The 10,903-nt window shown below is 39.5% G+C and overlaps 1 long non-coding RNA gene across 1 annotated transcript in view; it reads left to right on the top strand.

Moving 5' to 3' along the window:
- The first annotated feature begins 1,676 nt into the window (after positions 1–1,676).
- The window catches only part of LOC137970836 (uncharacterized), a 13,122-nt gene continuing 3,895 nt past the window's right edge, over positions 1,677–10,903 (top strand). The window contains exon 1 of the long non-coding RNA XR_011116879.1: positions 1,677–1,709. This is a non-coding gene — a long non-coding RNA (uncharacterized lncRNA). The remainder of the gene's footprint in view (positions 1,710–10,903) is intronic.

The following is a 10,903-nucleotide window of genomic DNA, read 5'->3' as shown; positions in this document are numbered from 1 at the left end:
AACTTTTAGAATTTTGGAGCAACTTTTGAGCAACTTTTTTGGGAAAATTGGAGAACCTTTTTGAGAAAATTGGAGGAGCAAGCGTAGGGACATGGCCCTACCTGCAACCCGCGACCTGCGACCTGCGACCTGCAAATTAGACCCGCCGGCTGTAAAACTAAGCTAGAGTTCCACTGGCGAAAAATGGCTGCGCATGAGTCCGCGCAAAATGGCACGTGATACGTTTGCCGGGACTATCATTGGCTCTCATGAAAACAAGCACTCCCAGAGGAAGAGCAAGAAAAATGGCTGCCGTTTGAGAATCGGGTAGCTTGTGGGTGACCCGAAAACACTTGCCCCCAGGTCCCATGGGACCCGCGCCTCTACGGGACTGGGTCCGCCCGGGACCATGCCCTCACGGACCGGTCATGGCCTACCCCTACGGACACCCAATCGGCGACCAACCCTGAGACAACATTAAGAAATGAAAATAAATAAAAAGGAGATTTGACTTAACCAGTGTGTCCTGGATAGACCACACGTGTCACTCGTGTCGGCGAAATCTCAGCCGTAACGCTTCGCAAATCAAACAGAGTAAGGCTCAGGTACAAAGTTCTATTAATCACAGATTTGCTCCCATCTCCTTCGCTGTGGCCCGGAATCCTTCGAAAAAAGATTGCATAATAAGTAAGCTCTCATTTGTATTTTCTTCCTTCCCTCCGCCATTTTGTTCAGATCATTCCTCCCTCGGGTTTGTGTTGTGAACTTAGCCCCAGGGCTTCTCGATCATCTCACATCCTGAACCAAAATGGCGCTGAAGAAACTTAGTTTCGAAGTTCGAAGAGCCTCCTTCTCAACAGCGAAGGAAAAGGCGTGCAAACATCCATGAGCCTTAAGTCCTGATTTTGCGGAGCGTAATGGCTAGAGATTTCCACCGGCAACGAGGTTTCTTATCCAGCACAACCGGTTTTATAAACAAATTTTCAGTAGTTATTCATTTTTAATTCTGTGTTTTTTGGGTGGTCCGTAAATAATAAAGTGAGGGGTCCGTTACGAGATATTCCGTGGACCGGTCCGTAAGGCAGTCCATGGACCCGCGTCCGTAGGTGGGGTCCATGGACCGGGGGTCAGTGTTTTCGGGTCGCCCCGTAGTGTAATACTATTCGACAAAAATTTTCTACATTCAAGATTTTCGCAAGTAATTTTGACTCAAATTCCCGTAAAAACACTGTTATTTCGGGCAGGCACTCGCTTGCCTTTATTACCCGGTAACATGGCTTCCACCGTGATAAGATTTACACCTATCAATTTCCGGATGAAGCTACGCCCTGGTGGACACAAGTGGATATTCCTTTCCGTTGGAACATATTGCCTCGTTATATTGTGCACTTGAGTGAAATCACAGCCAGAGTTTTTGTTGAGGCTGCCAGGGGGTTGTTGTCCTTTATGCTCTTTTCACAAAAAAGTATCACTTTTGTCGAAAGCTGTCAACACGGAAGTCCGACGTAAGGTTCACATCGAATTAGCGATCTTCGTCATCCGAAGGAGGAGTTCCGAACTTCATCAAACTCCTAATCGGAAATGCGATTGCTACTCGTTCCTCGCCAAAGAAATGAACTGAACATCGCTTGCTTGGAAGTGAGGATTTTCTCGGACCACTTGCGTCCCTCGTGGTACTTTGCACCCAGGACCATTTTCGTACATGTAGACCACGCTTATGGCATACTATGGTTAGTGTGGACAATTATTGATGTATGTATGTAATGTTAATGTCAGGGTTTACGGTCATCTCGCTCCTGATGTGTCCATTGTTCTACAAATGTATCTTATTTAACAGCTTATTTGAGTTTGTTGCCGTTTTTCACGACAGAGCCCCGACCTTACGTTGAATTAAGTTTGGTAATTAACCATTTGTGAATTAGCTGGCCGTTCAGTAGTGCCATGTACTGTTCGCGAAAGAAAAAGAAAAAGAAAAAAGCCGGGGGGTTCGCTCGCCCGGCTCTCGGGCTTCGCCAGCTCAAGTTTTCCGTATTTCGTGACAAAGGACTCATCAAATGCAAAAACCTTTGTGCTTTGTAGACGGTCAGCTTATAGACTTTGTTAAAACACCTTTCATACAGCGGCTCTGGCTTTTTAAATTTTCAGTCAGTGTGTCAAATGCAGTCTGCAGACACAGGGTTAAAATGCAAATTTAGGGTAAAGGTTTCGTCATCTCCCAATACATATGGGTTATTGACCAACCGTGATTTCAAGATCATGGCTGGATATGAGGTCCATAAACACGCAAAAAAAGTACAGGCCATACCCAGCCATCTTGCCTGAACAAGCTTGGTGAAGAAAGGACAGATTTTATTATATGGGATAAACACCAAAAAAATGATCTTTGATCTTGCTGAACCAAGCGAGAAATCCCGAGCAGGCAAAATGGCTTCATTTTGCAGTCTTGATTAGCCAACCAAAGTGAGGTATTTGATTCATCTTGCTGCTCACGGAGCAAGTCATATAATAAAAGAGGGTGTTGATCAAATAGCTGCCCCTCTGTCTATATTTGTAATCTTTCATTCTCTCATGGTGTCTTTCATGATGAGCTAAAATAGCTCAGATCCTACCAGTCTTCTAATGTGATGACTCTTCTTTGTTCTCTAACTACAGGGCCTATTTATATTTCTCCCCTGCTTTTCTAAGGTCTCTTGAGAAACTCTTTTCTAACAGATTGTCTCAATTACTTGAAAAATTGGGCAAGAGTACAGCAATCTCTTTACATTGGCTAGTTAGGTGACACAGAAGTGAAACTAAAGATAATAGTCCATGTCTGTATGTTGCTACTGCCAATAACAAGTGTGCAGAAACTTTAGGTAGAATGGTCCCACCCCCTGTGTCCTGTACTGAAATGCACCTCTTGTTGGGGTAAAAGCTCTCTTGTGCTAAGACTTATCAGAACGTGCTCATGGGAATATAAGTATACAATTTTTTGAAGAGGGGTCATAATCTCTGAGGACAAGTGTGCACTATTTGAACAAAACAAGCATAAAGAAAATAATCTTGCAATCAGGCAGCAGTCTCAAATCTTATTATTTAACAAAGACGTGGTACTCACTACTCACTATGTTTTGTGAACAGCCATCTGATTGCCTCCTTCCATTTTTGCGTACCTTATTGCTGTAATGTTCATTGAATAATTGCATTCACTAGTGATGTCTAACTACCCATGACATCATTTAGAAAAGTGATGTTCATTGAAAGACGTCCCTCTGAGATAAAAACATAACAAAGAAGGAAAAAAACGCGCAGAACACCCACAAAGTTGTGAGTGATGATGTTCAATATTTTCTCAGTTTAAAATTTATCAAAACTTGTTCAATATTGGTTTTTCTTTGTGTAATTCATTATAAGAATCTGAAACTAAGGAAAATCAAAATTGGATTGGTTAAAAAAAGTGGAACCAGGAAAAAAAAATTGAACAATTTCATTCATGTGTGGTAATTTTATTGTTTCTGTTTGTTTTTCTTTGCAAACATTCATTGCCTTTATGTTTAAGTTAAGTGCAAGAGGAAAGACTGCTGTAGCAGTGGACCTAAAACTGGAATACTGACATTTGCTGAATGTACCATAAATCTCTAGTTAGATAAGTGATTACCACTTTTCTGTCTTTAATACATTTTGGGACAAAAAGTGGTTGCCAGGTGTTAGAGATTCACTTTGCCTGGAGGACTGAAAACTGTTTTCGAAATAATCAGTGTTTGAATCTACACTGTAAGCTTTATTAAGTTACAATCCGCAGCCACTCTGCAGTTGGTCTGGCACCAAAGGTTATTTCCATTTTTTGGAAATGTAAATAAAAACAATGTTTTGGTTTTTTTTTTTGGCAGTTTCACAGTTACATGTATATTCAAGAATTATCGTATGCAATAAACATCTTGGCACTGCTGTTTGCTAAACAAATAAAAGAAACGTTTAATTTGTGTTTTAGATAATTGCATTAGTGAAGCGATGCTTTACTTGTGTGCAATACATGTACAGTACATGCAATTATTATCCTTTAGTAATTTAAGTATTCTAGTTCTACTGTGTTTCTACTACAGCTGTAGTGATATATGCCAATAGCATAATTCAAAGTGTGTACACGTGTCTGTTTGGATGTTTTGATTTTGTAGTAGAAATGTTTTGTGAAGTCCTTATAATTCCCACATTACGCCCAGTCTTGTCTCTTTGCACTGGCTTCTTGTGAGATTCAGAATAATTTTCAAGATACTTACCATCACCTTCAAAGCCATCCATGGTCATTGCCAATTTACATCTTTCAGCTTATCAGCATTAAGGGACAATCTGTATATAACTTCAACAATTCTTCTTCAACTACTCCTAAGCGTACACTAGACCAAAGCTCATAACAATTTAGCCTCAGCTGACCCAACAAAGTAGAATTCGTTGCCATCAGCCACAAGGAACGTAAATACAGTGTAGTTATGACAATATAAAGAAACTAATGAGAACCGGTTTATATGAGGAGCTTCTAATCTGAATGGAGTTTAAGTGATTTATTTAGTTATTTATTATTTCATTTTGATTAATTTTATTTATTGAGAGCTCAACTGAACATTTCATGCTAAGATGCGCTTTAGTACAATATATATTACATCTTAGTGGTCATTATTATCTTTATTTTTATTAAGAGGATAACCAGAGATTTGTATTAGTGTAATTTATGCTTCATTATGGATGGTCATCAGATCTTTTTTATCAAGTTTAAACATGATAAAAATTCTGTAGTTTTTCTTTTTATTCATCATCTTTATGTTGTGCCCCCCATTTGCTAGTTTTTAGTTTGTTTGATGGTGACGTCTCAACACATTGAATAGCAAGTTTTTTGCATGCAAAATACATATATTAAAGAGATGCAAAATGTTTTTAATGAAGACTGGAAGAGCTTAAACTTACATGCTTCAAACAACTACAAACATTTTTGCACTAGCACTCGGTCACTTGATACATCATGTGACCAGAATCGGTCGATCATACACCCCCCCCCCCCCCATTGAAAAGAAGCTAAAGAATTGGGTACTATTCTGAGCACAAGCCAAACATTTAGAGCTGAAATTGATGAAGGAGAGTAGCTGTTTGTATATACATTTAGACAAGTCTAAAAGTGGAGCACCCGTCTCTAACCCCAGAAAGCAAATTATAAAAATGTGTAATTCTGGAGCTGAGGCTGAGTGTTCTGACTTCTATTATTTGGCGTTGTGAGGAAACTCTTTTAAACATGTTCTTAATTTTACATGGTATATAGTTTTTCAATAACTGTCAATTTTTCGGATGTGACGAGGAAACCTATTGAAGTTCTTGCTTTGATGGTGTTGAAGTTTACTATCTTGTAACAGTTATAAATAATTAGAACTGAGATGACTAGACTGAGATATGTGTGATGCGATAAGAAATGGGCGACCGGAAAACACTGACCCCCGGTCCATGGACACCCTATGACCCCCGGTCCATGGACACCCTATGGACCGGGTCCATGGACTGCCTTATGGACCAGTCCACGGACTATCTCTACGGACCCCCTTTACGGACCACCCCAAAAACACAGAATTAAAAATGAATAACTACTGAAAATTTGTTTATACTGGTTATCTGGATAGACCACTCTTGCCGGTGAAATCTAGCCATTACGCTCCGCAAATCAGACTAAGGCTCAGGTGTTGCCTTTTCCTTCGCTGTTGACCGGAGGCTTCAAAACTAAGTTCTTCCGGCATTTTGTTCAGGAGTGAGAGATCGAGAAGCCTGGGGCAAGTTCACAAACCGAGGGAGAATGATCTGAACAAAATGGCGGAGGGAAAGAAAGAAAATACAAATAGAGCTTACTTATTATCAATCTTTTTCGAAGGATTCGGGTCCACAGCGAAGGAAGGGGCAATCTGTGATTAATATACTTTGTACCCGAGCCTGAGCCTTAGTCTGTTGAATTTGCGAAGCGTCACGGTTGAGATTTCGCCGACACGAGTGACAAGTGTGGTCTATCCAGACAACTGGTAAGTCAATTCTTTAGTTTTTATTTATTTTCATTTCTATGTAGTTTTAGGGTGGTTCGTATAGGAGGTCCATAAGGGTAGTCCGTGGACCGGTCCGTGAGGCAGTCCGTGGACGGGGGTCAGTGTTTTCGGGTCACCCATAAGAAATACATTGTTATGACACTGTACTAAATATGGCCTTAAGTATTTGGGTTAATTTACATTTCTTTGCCTTTATTTCATGCTTTCACTTAAAATACAAACTCCAAAATAAAAACGTTCTCAATCGACTCAGTCGCAGCCTGACAAATGTTCTTAATACATTCTTATAATTTTGGTTAATCTCAACCTCAATGTTCTTATAAAAAGGATTCTTATAGTGTTTATGGAAATAATTAATTCTTCATAGAACTCTATGTTTACACCAAAGCTCAGATCGCACCAGGCACAAATGTATGATGGTCCCTGACTTACCATATGATGAAACTTTGAGATGCAGTATTCATTGTCCTTATTTGAATACCTCGCTCTGAAATGTCCCACATGTTCATTTTTGTTTTCTTTTTGCTCTTTAGAAGTCTTCTAATGTGCTTGATATTTTTTCATATATTTGCTGTCATTTCCATTGTTCTATTCCTTTTCTTGAGCAGAAGCCCGAAGCTCTGCTCCCTCTCACTTACTTGTATGCTGCATTTTCATCTTCCTTTATTAATTACTGGGTTGCTCGGAATCTGCGTAGCATTTGGTGGGTTTTTTATTTTCCGTGTCGGGAAAAGTCTTGCCTGTCACTTCCCTACTAAATAGTGTCTTTTTGGGCAGAGTCGTCTGCACGTATTTTTGCTATGCTTCATGGGGTAGTAGAAATGGCTAGATTTGATCACTTTGACGCAGTAGAATATTTAATGAACCGGCAATGGCGTTGAGAGTCGTTGTAATGCGAATGGCGTTTTAGTGGATCTTTAAGGAAAATGTACCCTCATGGAACTCAAGAATGGAACGTCAATTGGATGAACAAGACAGGCGCTGAAAAGTAAATATTTGGAGTCTTTAAAGTGACGAGTAATGGTCTTCGACAACATTTTCATTTTTTGCCATTGGATCTCAAGTGAGCTTTGTTTCTAATATTTTACTAATTGGTGTTTATAAAACACTGAACTCAAATGCCAAATTTTTTTATGGATTTAACAAACATTGATGGAATCGAAAGCCTTGATTGCATGACTGTTTTTACTCGATTCTCTTGTTAGTTGACTGGCAATTTACTTTACCTGGTATTTTGTACTGAACTCTGCAAAGGTAAGAAAATTTGGAAATATGACATTGAAGAATTATTTGAATGAAAGCTTGTTGTCTTCTTTTTGCTTCATTATCTACTTCCAAGGTTCTTTCGAAAAGGGTTTGATGTGAACTGTCAGAAATTTATTTAATTGCATATGCGTTATGACACGGATTGTTTCTCTTGTTTGCATGAAGTAGGAAGGGTTTTTGCCTTTAATAGCAACTTTGCTGTTTGTTTCAAAAAAAGGATTTTGTGATATTTCCAGCCTTTGTTAATTTTAATATCATGTCAGGTTGGGTCGATCTTAACAAATTTGCATACCTGGGTTGAAATTTGATATGGGAGGATTTTCAGCAAAAAATTGTGACGCTGTTGAATAATAAAGTGGTGGTAAATAACCTCGTCATGGAGAGTAAATTTTTGACTTTGCAGAAACAATGGTCAACCTCCAGAGTTGGGCGATTGTGATCTTTGTGTTGAATTCACACATTTCTTGTCAAACTTTATAACACTTGAAAGAAAAAGAAAACTAACAAAAAACTGCCATCAGTTGACACAGATGCTTCACTGTTTCACGAGTAAACACGTCGCAGTAACTTGATAACAGTGCCTGCTGAATTCGTTGTCACTTTCGATTCTGCGATTTGCTTGTGCAGCCAAAAGTACAATAACAAAATTGAATGTAGCAGAAATCCCCCAAAATTTTTGTCGCTGATCATAACTTTTTATATTCGCAGTTCAAAATTAATGTTGTTTTCATGTCATAAATTTTGTTACTGATGGCAAAATATTTTATTCTTAATCAACTGTCCTGAAAACTTCCTTTTGCTCTTCCTAAAAACTGTGTATCAATATTTATTTACTTTTGCATCAATATTTGTTTTGCATAAAGCAAGCTACCAAAATCTATACCTTGCTTAGTTTCCATTTGTTAGCGTTAAAATAGAATTTTCGGTCCAATTCTATTGCCATACGAGGTGGTATATTTTTTACATGTAGTTCACCCATCCACATACAAACCCTGCTGTACAGGGCTTAATTTATGTGAATTTTTGTATTACAAAGCTGTCAGATGCTCAGAGTGCACGCTTATACTTGTGGTGAAAAGAAGTTGTGCGGGAACTTGTAAATGATCAACATGTCAGCCCAGACACCAATGTTTCTCGATTCCCTTTTATTTTCTTCAATCTTTCTGGGTTCAGTACTTTACTAGTAACCACATGTCTTCTCAGAGGGCTATTTACCTAAGACTTCTACCATTGCACTACAATGATATACAATACCAAAACAATATCGTGAAGAGGTGTTGCGCAAAGACAACTTGAATCTCCTGGAAGACAAAACGCAGCTCAGTTGACAATATGGAATAAAGCGCTGTGTTACTTCACTACCACTGGTAAGCAATGCGTGTCATGGGCTCCTGTGCATGTCTATTTTTTCTAAAGATGACAGGAATTTCTTCTTTGTGACAAATGATTAATTAATAGGCCGGTAGCCAGGTTTTTAACCTCAGAAAAAGATCTGTTTCGTCGTATGAACGTGTGAGCCAAAGGGCCTCTCCTGGTGTGAATTCTGGGTGACCCCTTCAATGGTCTTAATGACCCCTGACTTGAAAAAATTGCCTGGAACGCTGCACGTACCACAGGCAACCCAGTGTACGCTCACCGAGCGTCTAGTAGATAATGATATAAGCACTTTGGTGACTTGATGGAAAGAGCTCTTAAGTGTATGCATTTATTCAGAGTTTGCAACAATAATGGTTATCGTATTTTTGACCTTCATTATCTTTTTAACTCTCTGGGACCATAATTCAATCATGTGGACACCTAAGGACACTTTCGACAGTAGGAGTAATACTTGTGTAAAGCGCAGTGTGCGTCGTTATCCTGAGTCTGAGTTAAAGGTACAGTCAGATTAAAGCAAGGAAGAGGAAATTTTATGAGGAAAAAGTATGAAACATACGGAAAGATGATGTTCGCCAGTGGTGGCGTACTGTCAATGTGATGTTGGGAAGAACTTATAGCCAGTCCTGTTTCACCCTTGAGCACAACTGCGTTGCACTGTCGGAAGGCAAACTTGCTGAGTCTTCCACCACTTTGATACATGTATGTCATGCCATTTTACCATCTGCTGAGGAAGTGCCTATTGTACATTCCCATGTGGTTTGCAAAAAGCTTTTGCATGTAAAAGCAAACAAGGCTATGGGGCCTGACAGCATTCCTCCTCGGATAATTAAAGAATTTGCCTACGAACTGACTGAGCCTGTCACAAAGATCTTTAACACATAGCTTTCTACTGGTGAAGTCCCCATTCTGTGGAAATGTTCTAATATCATACCCGTTCCGAAGGTAAAACAACCTCTATGTGAGATCGACACCCGACCTATCTCTTTAACCCCTATTTTGTCTAAGGTCTTGGAAGATTTTGTGGTCTCTTGGATTGAGGATGTTGGTACATTTAAGCATATTGATAGCTGCCAATTTGGTAGTCTTAAAGGATCTTCCACTACTTACTGTCTACTCGGTTTTTTTCACAACTGGCTTTCTGAGCTTGATAATCCTGGTTGTTATTTGAGAGCCTGCTTCCTTGACTTTAGTGAGGCCTTTGACAGGATCGACCATACCATCGTTATTAGGAAGCTAATTGACTTAGGGGTGTGTCGCTCTATCATACCATGGACATGTAGTTTCGTAACAGATTGGTGGCATTGTGTCAAACTAGGGCAGACCGTCTCCAATTGGCTCCCAGTACGTGCCATTGTTTCTTAAGGGACCAAATTGGGTCCTATACTTTTTGTAATAATGATTAACGATTTGAAATTGGCCTCCCTGCATTGCTCATACTGGAAGTATGTAGGTGACATCAGAATTTGCAGCAGCATGCGGGGTGTCAATTTTGCAATCTGAACTTGACAACATCAGCACTTGGGCTGCTATAAACAATATGGTGTTTAACCCCAAAAAGTGCAAGGAGATGACTTTGCGTTTTCGTAGAGTCATGGACCATATCCCATCAGCCTCAGCCATAGACACTAAGGCCCTTGAGTCAGTCGATGCTCATAAAGTATTGGGCGCTACAATTCAAAGTAATCTCAAATGGGATTTGCACATTAATAAGGTTGTGGCTAAGGCGTCAAAGAGGCTGCATATTCTTCGTGTCCTCAAACACGGCGGAGTACCACCTGCCGACCTACTTAAGGTTTATTTTGCACTCATTAGGTCTGTCCTTGAACACTGTTGTCCTGTGTGGCATATCGCCCTCCCCGTTAGAAGCAAAGCTTAACGCAGTAGGTCCCATCCTTACCACATCCCAAGTGTCAAAATGGAGAGGTTTATGAAATGCTTTGTTAATAGATGCATGCCTCTTCGACTTTCAAATGAATCTAAATGTGGTACTATGTAGTTTAATACAGTTTTAACTTCGTTTTACAACATGTTGCAAGACTTAATGTTTGTTTAATGACCTCAGTAATGACCTTTATTGTTATTATCATCATCATCATCATCATCATCTATGGAACTGCTTTTTGCCTCATTTTTTATGGGGTTACTTTTAAGAATTTTAAAATTGTTTTCTCACTTTCCCTAATTACATGTACATGTATCGGACCAGTATTACTGTTAATCATATACAAACC

Source organism: Montipora foliosa, chromosome 9, assembly GCF_036669935.1.
Source record: "Montipora foliosa isolate CH-2021 chromosome 9, ASM3666993v2, whole genome shotgun sequence".
Taxonomy (NCBI): Eukaryota; Metazoa; Cnidaria; class Anthozoa; order Scleractinia; family Acroporidae; genus Montipora; species Montipora foliosa.
Note: the sequence above shows the minus strand (reverse complement) of the source record. Positions and strands in the feature narration are given on the sequence as shown.